The sequence below is a fragment of the Falco peregrinus genome, chromosome 4, assembly GCF_023634155.1.
Source record: "Falco peregrinus isolate bFalPer1 chromosome 4, bFalPer1.pri, whole genome shotgun sequence".
NCBI classification, from domain to species: domain Eukaryota; kingdom Metazoa; phylum Chordata; class Aves; order Falconiformes; family Falconidae; genus Falco; species Falco peregrinus.
Window position 1 is genome coordinate 41781441 of NC_073724.1, and position 11597 is coordinate 41793037.

Consider the following 11597-nt stretch of genomic DNA (forward strand, 5'->3'; position numbering starts at 1 on the left):
TAGGAGTTGAAAACAATGCATCTTTCTGCAAACAGAGGCAGAAGAGGGGAAAAAAATGAAGCTAGCAAGGGACTATGCAACAGTTTCATTTTGTAAGAAGATTAACACAGAGCAGAAAGCTTTGGCTCTGGCTGGGAAAAGAACATAGACTTTGTACTAGTAGAGTTCCCTGTAAGTGGAATTTTGTCCTGTTTGTTAATGCATCTCTTCAGAGATAAAGGAAATCACGCAGAGAAGAGGAAATAGCATGCTTATTTCTGACCAACATTACCTCAACTAAAGCTCATTCTGATTCCAGCCCTTGTTTGGTGCAACTCACATATCCTCCACTGAGCTATCAGCAATGTATTGTTAAAACTGCAGTACCAAGCTTCGATAAGCTGTCCTGCCATTTTAATTGTGCTCAGTGGGGACGATCTCATCAGGTGTTTTTCTAGTGCTTGTGGAATTCAAGCTGTACTGGGAGACCAACCATCCTCTGTCCTGCTTTCTCCAACTGTATATATAAGGGTGGAGAGGTGAAGGCAGGAATTAAGAGAGAAATATATAGTGACACTTTCTTAAAGTACATAAGACTGCCTTTAAAAAAGGCTGAAAAAATTACTGAACGTAATGTACATAATTTTAATCATGAAGGTTCAGTAACAATAGATGTGAAGGGGAAGACGACCAGAGTACACAGAAGGGAACCAAAAGCTAAAGCTCCTGTGAAAGTTACAGGTAAGACCAGAACATTTATGTGTACAATTCAAGGGCCTGACCTGTCCACAGCACAAGGAGCTCTGTAACAGCCCAGCACTCACCACAGCAAAGTAAGTTCACTGCAGGTTACAACAACTCCATTTAACTTCATTATCTCATATACAGCTGCAGTCTCGAAAGAAAATGAATTGAACTGCACGGGTTTCGCTGCTTGTAGAATCAAGCTTGAAAAAGAAAAAACTATAACAAACACACGTACCTATCTGTGATTGTTTAATTTCACCCCAACGATCTGTAATTCAAGCAAAGAGCCTGAAGTGAAGAGCGTCACCGCAAAATAAACACTGCCAAGACAAGTGGAGAGCTTACGGCTTCACTCCCAAACATGCTTGTACGTATCAGCAATTCACTGATGGCAAACACGCAGTCTTGGACCCTAGCCTGTTTCCCTTAGAGCAGGAAAGGCCATGAAGTTTATTTTGGACTTGAAATTAATTTGATAACATGATGAGTTAATGAGATTATTATAATAATATTGCTTTGAAGGAGGAACATCTTCAAACAAAGCAAGATGACTACAAACTGCCACTTCGCTTTCTCATTCAACACCTGCTCTCTGCATACTCAAGGCAGATGAAGATTCAAAGAGGAAAAGATATCGCATGAGAAGAACATACCAGCGCGGCATCAAATAGGTATCAGTCTCAACACAAAAGTTCCCTCAGAATACAGCGTATTAAAAGCTATAAGGGGATAATCGATATGCTTATTGATTTAGATGCCTACACATGAGGTTAGTGGCTTATTAAACCCATCAGCATCACCTGAACAGAATCCAGGCACAACTGCATCCAGTTTGGTTGCCGCTCTCAGATCAATAGGGTTTGCTCTTCTCCATTTTGCACTCGCAAGCCGTGTGCCCAGGTGCAGCCAGGCTCTTCAGAAACGGGCTTTCCTCCTATTTTTTTATTTTATTTTTTTTTTAATTGTTTTCAACCACTCTCCCACTTTTCGCCCATCCTTCTCCCAGCCTCCCCTCACGCCCGGCGGGGAGCCCTGCTGCCATCCTCCCGGCCGCGAGCCGCCAGCCCGCACCCCCCGGAGGGCAGGGTGCCCCTCGGCCGAGGCCCGCCCGCGCCGCCGGGACCACCGTGCCCTTCCCGGCCGCGCCGCCGCCCCCCCGCCCCAGGTCGGGCCCGGCCCGCTCGCCTCCCCCCCCCGCCGCCCGCCGGCGCACAAAGGGCTGCGCCTGCCGACCGCACCGGCACCGCGGCCGGCGCACCGAGCCGGGCCCGGTGCGGCTCCTCCTGCCGCCGCCGCAGCGGGGGGCGGCGCGCTGGGGCCTTCCGAGAGGGGCGCCCGGCGGAGCCCCCGCCGCCGTCCGCGCCGGCAGCGTGCGGGGCGCCGAGGCCGGGGGCGCTGCCAGGCACGGCCAGCCGCCGCCTTCCCCCCGCAGCCCGGCACCCGCGCTCTCGCCGGCGGAGCGGCACCAACCTGCGGTCCCCGCCGCCGCCTCCTCGGGAACAGCCGGAGCTGCCTCTGCCCGCCTCAGCCTCCAGCCCCGGGGCGGGCGGCCTTGCCCGCCTCCGCCTGCTGCTGTCCGCGGTGCCCCCCCGGCGGCGGCGGGCTGGCTCGGCGCCGCTGCCCGCGGGAGGCGGGGAAGGGGCGAGCGGGGCGGGCGGCGGCGGCTGCGGGAGCCTCGCTCATTGAGTGCGGCAGCCCCAGCTGTCGCCGCCGCTGCTCCCCGCAGCCGCTACTTCCTGTGCGGCGATGGTTCAGTTCCTCCCGGGCCGCTGGGGGCAGGAGAGCCGGGCGGCGGGGGGCGGAGGAGGAGGGGAGGGGGAAGGTCGGGTCAGATAGCGGGGGCGGTAGCAGCCACCGCCGCTCCTCCCGGCCGGCCCCGCCCGGCCCCACCCCGCCCAGCGCGCCGGGACCCCCCGCCGGCCGCTCTCGCCGCACCTCAGCGGGACGCGATGCGGAGGAGCCGCTCGCCCCGCGCCCAGCTGCCGCCTGCGCCCCCGCCACTGAGCGGCCGCCAGGGGGCGTCGCCGCTCCCGCCCGAGGCGCCCCTCGCCGCCCCTCACCGCCGCCCCGCTCCTCCGTTGGCCGTTGGCGGCGGGCGGGGGAGGGGAGCCGGTGGACCCGATCGCCGGGCCCGCGGAGGGCAGTGCGGCCCCGCCCTGCTCAGCCGCGGCCGAAACGCCGCTCCCCCGCCTCAGGGAGAGGCGGCGGCGCCTGCCCCCGGCCCCCCTGCGAGGAGGGAGAGCCGCCTTGCCCGGGCGCGGCCGCCCCCGGGAGCCGTGGCTCGCTTTGCCGCTGGCTGCCCTGAGGGAGCGCGCGCTGCTCACGTCCCGCGGCCGCGGCGGCAGCGAGGTGCGCGTCCCCGTCCGTCCGTCCGTCCCCCCCCGCGGGCCCGGCCCCACCGGCGCCCGGCGCTGCCGCCCGCGGGGCTGTGAGCGGGCTGTCAGTGGCGCTCCCGGGTGCGTACGCAGGGACGGGGGGATACGTGTGGGAGAAGGGCGAAGATGGCACCGTGAGGAATCGATAACGGAAATTCTCGGTAACGCAGGAAACCGCTACATAACGGTGTTCATAAATAAAGACGCAGTCCCGGGTCCGAATGAGGGAAAAGAGGCGGGTGGGGGCTCCCGGCTGCAGGGGCCGCCCCGGGGCGGTGTGGGGTGCCCTGCCGGGGGTGGCCGGCACGGCGGCGCTTCACCAAGGGAGCGGGCTCCCACCACGGCCGTTTGATTTCAAACAAACATGACGCCATAGACCGACGGTATCTTGGTGTTCCTACAAGTACCAGAAAGAAGCAGGTCAGAACATACCCAAGGGATCACAAGTTTGGTCTGCTTTTCAAAATAAATCTTGAAAGGTAACGTTTTTGTTCGGAATCTTCTGGTTCTCCTCAGGGTGTGACAGGACTGCGTGCAGGGGCTGCAGCAGCTGCGTTTGGCCTGGCTGGAGAAATTCGCCTTGGTGAGGTTTCTGTGGGTGATGCCGAGCAGGGCTTCTCCTCTCTAGGGTGCAGCGTGAGGAAGCATCAAAGCTTGGAAGGTGCTAATCTTTTACTTAAAAAAAAAAAAACCAACAAGCCAGAACTTCACAGTTGCAAGAACATTTTCAAATGCTAGTATCTACCATTACCCTTCAAACACCTTACTGATGCCACTTGGGTTTACTTTCCAAGATGGTGGGGGTTTGCAGCTCTCAAAGCTTTTTGTTCAAGACTGTGAATATGTTCATTACCTCTGGAAGTCAGTTCCTTTTATTTGGTTCCAGAATATGGATTTTGAGGAGATCTAATGTTAGGCAGTAACATGGACAGACAGCAGTCACAGTGCTCACTGGATCATCACAGTAAACCAAATACTACCCTCAATAGTTATAGGAGACCTCTAAAGCAAAGTGGGTTTAACAGTTACTGAGGTTCCGAATGTTCCCCTTTTTTGCCTGCGCTACGTGACATTCCGAACATCATAACATGACCTACTTTAGAAAAGTACACACAAGTAATATCTAAATTTGTATATTCTGTGTTTACTCAAAGTGCCGTTAAACCCCTTGATTGCTGTGCTTTTCCTATCATTGCAGAACTCGCTACTGGTTTCCAGTTGTACATGAGGTCTAGTTCAAAGCAGAGATCCAGCCCTTAGGTCAGGTGCATGTGCTGCTTTTTCTTCTCCCTATCTCCTCTAGCACAGCCTCTTACTGGCCATTCTGATCAGCCTTATCTAGTGCTGCTCAGCCCACACCAGCTTGGCTAGTCACAAAACCTTTGGCTGGTCCTCTGCTGGTGTAGCCTTATAGTAGGCTGCCATAAATTGCAGCAGTCTCTGTGGCTTCCTGGAGAAAGTCGCAGGTGATTTCAGTGCCTCGTGTTGCTCAGAACTGAGGCAGGACAAAGGCAATTTAGAGTTCCTCTAAGGGTCCCAGCACTGAGCCTCTCATTTGTCTTCATTTTCCACACTGATAGTATGCAGGTATTTGCAGCTTATTTTTCTGCAACTTCTGGGTTTGCACAAGGATGCACATAGAGTACAGCTTCCATTTTTTATCTGTGTGAACTTCTAGCATACCTCACAAGTCTGTTTCCAAATAAGAAATAGCTCATTCAAGGAAATGACCTAATAGAAGTAGCTTATGATTGTTTGACTGCAGAAACAGAGCATAACATAATTTCTTCAGGCAGAAGGCTTTTCAGATTGTATCACTAACAGGAGGACAGTTAAGCTTGCCTTGACCATTTCTGGTCTATCCAGATTTTAGCTCCAGCAAAGTATAAATTCTGTATTTTTTAATGTACTGGCAGTCCTACTTTGCAGTGCTTACGTGCTTGTAGTGTCCAGTGAGAGTGTTGTGCATATAATAATCAAGTGATCAAAACTAAAATCTGAAAGGGTGGTGCATTCGTGGGGTATTTTAGCATGAGAGAGATAAAGAAGAAAAAAAGAAAAGAAAATACATTTAAAGTTTGGGAATAAAAATGGTGAATTCAGAAATGGCAAGAAGAAAAAAAAAAAACAAAACCAAAAGGTAGTGCCTATAAATTTTGCCAAGAAATTCTTTTCCACCTTCCTACTCAGCTGTGTTCTGACATCTTACTGGCAAATATCATCTTCTCTTTGTCAGCTCGTAAGAGAGCTCTGTGAAGTGCTGACCATTACCTCTGGAGTGAAATTGAGAGCAACTGTCCTGATACTTGTACATTATCATCCCCAGGCTTAAAATGAGCTCTTCCACAGCCTGGAAGCATAGTAGTGTTTGCTATGTGCATGAAGCACAATTTCAAATAAAGCACTACTAGCCTTTTCTATTAAGCAAAGCCCAAGACACATTAAGGCATATCAAAGCGGTGAAATCTACTTAAGAGCATCAGCAAAGCAGCTGTTTCAGATCACCCCAACAGGTCTACAGGATCCGCTGGAAAGAAAGTCTCTTACATTGATCTTCACTTGTCAATTTTTCTGAAAATGCAAATATAATTAGAAGCAGATTTTCTCTCCACCTGAAGAGACTCTTTTTTTTGAGATCTATCATTTTTGAACCCATTGCACCTGCTATAGCCCCCCTCCCTAAATCTCATTCTCATTTCTCAAACCATCAGTTAGAAATCACTGGAGGACATTTCCATGTTAGTTTTCAGTACTGAGCTGTGTCTGAGTCATGTTCAACGTCTCTGTCCAAAGGCAGCTCCTCATTACTTCCCATCTGCAGTGAAGCCCCAATTAACTTCTGGAGTGAGCAGAAGCAAGGCAACCATTTGCAGTTTTGTACAGCAGGTACTGCACGAGCAGCGATAACGTCAGCTGCTCAAAGGTCAAGGAGACTTAAAGCTGATGCTGAATTGGGTCTCATCTCTACCTGAAAATTTGGGCATGTTCCAGTGAGTGCAGGTAAACAGCATTGGTCACTTAAGCAAAAGCATGATATAGCAACAACACTGTTATTTTCTAGTGTTGACACATCCTGTCCTGAATTTAAGCTCCAATTAATTTGAGGTCTTAACCAAAAAACACATGCCAACACAATGCATTAATGTGCATGTGATACAGACGATAAAGAAAGCCAGAATTCATCTCCTGAAGAGGTTAATGCTTTAAATCCAACCTAACTGAATATCCGCTTAGCTTACCAAATGTTCAACATTGCCTTTGTAATCATTACTACAGTATTCTCAGCTTTGTTGTGTTCTCGGTAGTTTTGTGCTGTTGATATTGACAAATGGTCAGAAACCTGTACTATGAACACAGCTTTCTAACAATTACCTGAAAATTAATTACTGTTAAAGCTGAAATTAGTGCATAGAACTTTTTGTTTTTTTTTTCCTTTGGGAAAGTGTATTCAGCTTTCACTTGGTCATTTTTGAGTTATACAAGCATTAAAAAAAGTCCTATCACCATAATTCTGAATACTTCCAGTATGGTAGAAGAAATACGACTGGAAATAATAAAGAAGCCACAAGCTAAAAATACATATATAGCAGGAATTTCAGGAGGGACTGCTGATTTCAAGTGCCTAACTATGCATACTTTAAGAGGGCAGCTTTTCAAAAGCTATTGAGTTTGTATAAACAGTTCCTTTCCAGATGTCTCCATTACAGTTTGATTTTCTTTCTTCTCTCAGTTGTAGTGTTGGTCTCCATTAGGAATGGACTGGGAAAGTCTGATAGACAGGGTTGCTTATGAAACTGTGACACAGGAATTCCTGTTTTAGGAATGCCAGATCATTTTATCCAGAGGTGACATCCCTAGATTTTCATCTCTGTGTGCATAGTTGAAAAAACTTCAGGCAGCTAAGCAAAAATTAAGCAGAAAACTTAGGCACCACTGTGAGTTGTGAGGTACAGCAGGCAGCTTAAATTCCTTCTGTTCACTTTAGGTGCCTAAGTGCTTAACTGCCATTGTGATGGGAGATGAACTTTAAATCATATTAAATCCAAGTGTAATTTAATTTGGCTTTTCCTGATGCCTCGTACAATTTTTGAATAAAAACTTAATGAAACTGGATACTGCCAACAACAGATAAGTCTGTGCGTATGCTTTACACATATGTATCTTTCAAAAGGCTTATGAAGTTTAAATAAATAAATGAATAAAAATGCAACATACTATTTTATTGGGCAGAATTAAGGAAAATAAGATTTTTTTCTTTTCCACTGGAAAATTAGTTTTATTTCTTTACGGAAGAGTCTTCCAATACAAAAATTACATGATGCTGTGAAATAGGTCATGCTACTCAGCAAAGAACAAAACCTTGCACAATGCAAATACACAATACTCTCTTTGCTGTAATTACAGATCCCTATACTTTCTCTTGAAATTTCAATTGTTATCTTCGGACACCCTGAGGTGAATTTTAGTTCTATTCTTCTCACAAGGCACTTGAACCTAAACGAAACATTTTTTACTGATGTTGAAATCACATATTTTCCCCTGTAATCTAAGGGCTGTATCTTGTACATCTTAAGGAAGAAGTACCCATTAACACTACTGGGACTTTTTCTGTACAAGGAAAGCAGGATCACAGTCCTATATGTAATTGAATCTGAGAAAATGTTGGATAAACACTACTTTGATTTAGCCCCCTCTTAGCTGTATATATTTAACCTCTCACTTAGCAGTATATTTAGAACCTCAAAAGCGTGAGCAACTCTCGCTTTCTTAGCAAGGCCTGTTTCCCCTGATAATGCAGGGACCCCAGTTCAGTGTTGGCCTGGTTTCAGCTGGGATGGAGTTAATTATCTTCTTAGGAGCTAGTATGGTGCTGCGTTTTGGCCTTGATGTGAGAACAATGTTGATGACACACTGGTTTTAGTTGCTGCTAGGTAATGTTTATACCAAGTCAAGGACTTTTCAGTTCCTCAGGCCTTGCTAGCAAAAAGGCTGGAGGGGCATAGGAAATTGGGAGGGGACACAGCCAGGCCAGCTGACCCGAACTACCCAAAGAGGCATTCCATACCGTGGGACACCGTGCCTGGTATATGTATGTACCTGGGGGGTGGCCAGGGAGGGCAGGTCACTGCTGGGGCACTGGCCGGGCATCGGTCGGCGGGCGGTGAGCAGTTGCCTTGTGCACCATGTGGTCCTTTCTTCCTTTCCCTCTGGATTTTAATCTTTCCCTTCCCCTTTTCATTATAACTGTTATTGTCGTCATTGTTATTATTGTTCTTCCATTTTTATTCTATTTCAATTATTAAATTGTTCTTATCTCAGCCCTCGAGTTTTACATTCCTTTCCAGCTCTCCTTCCCATCCCTCTGGGTGAGGGGGCATGAGCGAGCGGCTGTGTGGTGCTTACATTACCAGCTGGGGTTAGATCGTGACGAGTGTAAACATCTGTACTGTAGATGCTGAGTGTTAGGTAAAATGAATCCCACACGTGCTGTGTTGTGTGGCTGCAGAAGTGTGGGTCTGGAAGGGACCTTGGAGAACACTTAGGCCTGTGCTCTTTTATCTGGTCCAAGGGCTACATAACCACCTCGGGTAAAATTGAGGGATCTTGTAGGCATCCACACTGGTTTTCATTTCCAAAGAGAAGCCACCTTAGGTTCAGCTCTAAGTATCCCTTTACTAGGTTTCCTTTCGTGAACTTTCTTGCTTTCTCACTTGCATGTGTGGGAAGATGCATGTACATTTGATACTGAGTTTTGGTGGCCTGTTCCACCAACCACCTTCTGACAGCTTACGAATTGCACGTGGTTCCCAGACCACAGTGTGAGAATGATTGAGTTCACCTATAGGAAACATCTATACAAAGAAGTAAGATGGGGTAATGAAAACCCTACTAAACACATAGGATGAAAGAGACAGAGCTCAGTTTACTGGAGATTCTTAATTCTGAATTTTATGATATTTGCCATGGACGTGGGAAAGAGATTTGACATTATTTGTGTCTTTAAAGCAGTTCTGGAAGCTTAGTCAATCGATTTTCCTTTGCATTGCCAGAATGGTGGATGGGGGCCAAAATATGAATGCAAATGAGATTCCTCAGCTTCAGGACAGCATTAGGAGAGCTTCTCAGTCAACTGCAGTACCTTGCTTTCTAGCTCTTGTGGCACTCACATACCGTTCAGTTTTGTTATGTTTGTAATGTTGGTCAGCACTGTAGGCAGTGCCTCCGTACTTGGAACCAAATGTTGACAAACCAACGTACCTATTTCATGCGCTGCTCCAGCAAAAACCTACCCACTTGGAGCTAAGCTGCTGCTGCTGGTTTTGGCTGGAGCTGCTGGCAGGCTGCCCTGTTATGTATAAACATGTAAAACATGAAAAGATAAAAGACTGCCATGTGCTAGATCCCTAATATAGATGAAAACTTGATTTCCTACCTCTGGAAGAGGTTGCTTCTTTCTGGTTTTGGAAGCATTTGCAGTTCAGTAAGCTGCTATTACATGGCAGGAGATATGCTTTCCTACTGTGGTTCTGATATACTTCAGAATGCTTTTCTGGAGTAATCCATGGCTTTGCCAGCCCGAAACTCAATAGTCATGGTTTTAAAAGACTTAATGGTGCTGCTCTATATATCATAAAATAAATTTCCCTTGATTGATTAATGTATGGATGAAGCCAGAGAAGATTGTCCAATATTATCTGTCATCATTGTATACAATCCCTGATCTATGGACCTGACTCCTTGGTTTCTCAGGTGTGGTTTGGTGATGCTAGCAGAGTCAGCATTACAGCAATATTACCAAGAAGAAACACAAACTCTATTTGTGCCATCAATTAATGTCATAGGCTAAGGGTATTAGATAAGCCCCCAAAGCCACATGGGAGCTAGTATGCAAGGCTGTGGCAACATGTCCGTTAGACAGGCTTATTTGTATGGTAGTCTTTCTGTCTGTGTTAATCTTTCCACATGAGCTTTTCCTCAAGACATCACCAAAAAGAAAGTTGAATGTCACAGTATGTTTGGTCTGTACGTCTGTTAGTGATGCTCTGGTTTACATAGCAGTGGTGAATTGTTGTGCAGTTTAGAGTACATACATTCTTTATTGCAGGTTTCAATGTAATTGTTGCATTTCCAAAGCTAAGTAGAGAAAATAAAGGAGCCAGTGGATGTCCCTCTCCGCTCCCCCCCACCCCCCAACCCGAGAGCATGAAAGGCATTTATAATTCACACAGCCTTAGAAATCCCATGGCTGATGTATCGTCGCTTCAAAATCTACGTTCACAAACCACAAATTCTGAGAAATGCCAGTTCCACAGTCATGTTACAGCCTAGATTTGCCAGAAATGGAAATGAGAGTAAGGTACAGCAGATTCAGTGTCATCAGCAGTGCTTTAGCATATCTGCAGTTGGGAAGAAACGTTTGGATGCACTTGTGTCAGAAGAGAAAAGTGTCAATTACTGGTAGGGAGTCTCTGAGGCAGATCTAAGTGGATCATCATAAGAAGCAGACTGTCTCTGCTGCCAGATAAAAAAAAAACCAAACACCTCTATTTGAAAGAACCAGGGATCCATGAAGTTCTGGTTATGTGTAATGCACAAGTAAGAAAATCTGCTGCAAAGAAAACAGGTGCTTCACGACTTTCAGTACGGAGACTGGGACTGCAAAACCTGTTATCATTGTGGTTGCTCCCATATATACACTCAGAATGACGAGATTGTTATAGCAGAGTAAGTGTGGGACTGATAATCTGGAGTCTAGATTAGAAAGCGCTCTTAATGCAAACATTTTCTGTTTAGAAATAGTATTTCCATTAATCCAAGTGCAAGAGCTCTGACTGACTTCACAGTAAGACTTATACCTCTGAAATTGTATCTATAAGTCAGTAATTAAAGTAATTAGATGGAAGAAGCACTGTAAACCAGAGACTGAATTTGGGGAACTACTCCTAAACAGCCTTCTCGAGACAGAAACCCTCCCCCATCCAAATAATTTGTTTCTAATATGCTTCCTATAGATAATCTGGTGGTAAAGACATAGTTAACATTTCAGAGCTCAAACCAAGCAGATCCAAAGCAACATACAGGCAAGAGGTTTTGAGTAGAGTAGCATTATAGCTAAGAGTTGACTTCACTGGTAACACGATGTGAATCACTATGAGAGAAACAGGACAGGCAGAAGAGAACAAGAGGCCAGCTGAAACCATCCCAGGAAATAGCTCTACATTACAGAGTGAATCTAATCAGAAGGATGAGTCAATATTCATGGATCTTCCAGAAGATCTCTGTGTATTAGCACTCCAGAAGGGAAGCTGAAAGCTGTAGATTTGACATGGCATGTGCTAGGAGAGACCTAAGGGCACTGCAAGAAGCAAAGGATCCTTCCCTTCCGTAACACACCCACAAGGCACATGGTCTAAGAACAGAGACCTTTTTTATACAGCCCTATTTATAAGTCAGGATTCATCAAATTATCACTTGAAGAATGGAGAAGATACTTGC

The 11597-nt window shown here is 46.8% G+C and overlaps 1 protein-coding gene across 6 annotated transcripts in view; it reads right to left on the reverse strand.

Annotated features, from left to right (window-relative positions):
* The window catches only part of AGPAT3 (1-acylglycerol-3-phosphate O-acyltransferase 3), a 94109-nt gene extending 91633 nt beyond the window's left edge, over positions 1–2476 (reverse strand). For 3 of the 6 annotated variants that reach the window (XM_055802413.1, XM_055802414.1, XM_055802409.1), the window contains exons 1-2: positions 2197–2476; positions 1527–1660 (exon numbers count right to left, since the gene is read on the reverse strand). The gene's annotated coding sequence lies outside the window, so the exon portion shown is untranslated. The remainder of the gene's footprint in view (positions 1–1526; positions 1661–2196) is intronic. The other 3 variants (XM_055802410.1, XM_055802415.1, XM_055802411.1) reach the window with 1 other exon arrangement.
* Between the last annotated feature and the right edge of the window lie 9121 nt (positions 2477–11597).